This window comes from Neophocaena asiaeorientalis, unplaced genomic scaffold (assembly GCF_003031525.2).
Source record: "Neophocaena asiaeorientalis asiaeorientalis breed wild unplaced genomic scaffold, Neophocaena_asiaeorientalis_V1.1 scaffold275, whole genome shotgun sequence".
Taxonomy (NCBI): Eukaryota; Metazoa; Chordata; class Mammalia; order Artiodactyla; family Phocoenidae; genus Neophocaena; species Neophocaena asiaeorientalis.
The window spans coordinates 10,268,649-10,269,654 of NW_020173679.1; the positions used below are offsets into that span (position 1 = coordinate 10,268,649).

Here is a 1,006-nt window from a genome sequence, read left to right on the forward strand (position 1 = left end):
GGGCACGGTGAGCCGGCCGACGGCTGCGGAGCCGGGGCAGCGCCCGGGAGGCCGCCGGGGCACTTGGGCGGGTCCCGGGGTCGGAGTGCGGAGGGGCCCGGGTCGTCGGCCAGGACGGGGCCGAGGATGTCTGGGCAGGGACGCTGCAGGACGGCGCCCATGGGAGTTCAGGAGTGTCCAAGGCGCCCATTCCGGCGGCGCAGGGCCTGACCTCCTTAACTGAAGTTCTAGGGCCTCTGCCCATCCCTCGGCTCTAACCCTGGTGTCCAAAAGTTCTGGCTTCGGCTTTCTCACTTGGATGCTTCTGCACAGTGTCTCTTGCTTCCCGCCAAAAGCCCAAGTCACACCTCTCCATCAAGACTCACGTCTGCAAGCAGCCTTCCCAGACGTCCCAAATGGACACCACCACCCCTTCTCCTTTCCCTGTAACAGGTGTAGTCCTGCCCATTCAATTAACCCCACCCACGGCCTTGCACACACAAAGTGCTTGGCCCGTGCAGACTTGTGATGAGCCCATCTTCTCTTTTTTCCCTCATATTCTCAAAGATCGTAAAAACTGGTTATGTCTCCTTTCTGCCATCTGGGTTAAAAAGCGTCTCGAAAGATGGGGGCAGAGTCTCTTTTACTGAGCCTACCCAAACGCACACGAAAACAACCACAGAATTTTGCACAGCCCTCAAGACTATACAACCAAAACTGAGTCGTTGTTTAGAGACCAAGCCCAAGGACATCCCTAGTGGGGCTGGCTCCCATCCTGTGCCACGCCTCTAAGCCAGCAAAGCGAGCAGGTGGAGTATGGTCTCACTCTCGGGGGCCGATGGCTGATTCTAAACCTCAGCAAGTCCCTCACCTGCCCCGGCAAAGTCAGAACACTCGAACGCACTCACAATCCTGCTCCAACAAGTCCTTCATATTCCCACCCCCATTGCCTCTGCCCTGCTCTCACCACACTGGACCCCTGCGCTCCCCTGCTCTGCTTGTGCACTTCCCCCCCCCCCCCCTTTAT

The 1,006-nt window shown here is 58.6% G+C and overlaps 1 protein-coding gene across 1 annotated transcript in view; it reads right to left on the reverse strand.

Moving 5' to 3' along the window:
- The window catches only part of CAMTA1 (calmodulin binding transcription activator 1), an 841,285-nt gene that overhangs the window by 51,664 nt on the left and 788,615 nt on the right, over positions 1 to 1,006 (reverse strand). The window lies entirely within an intron of this gene.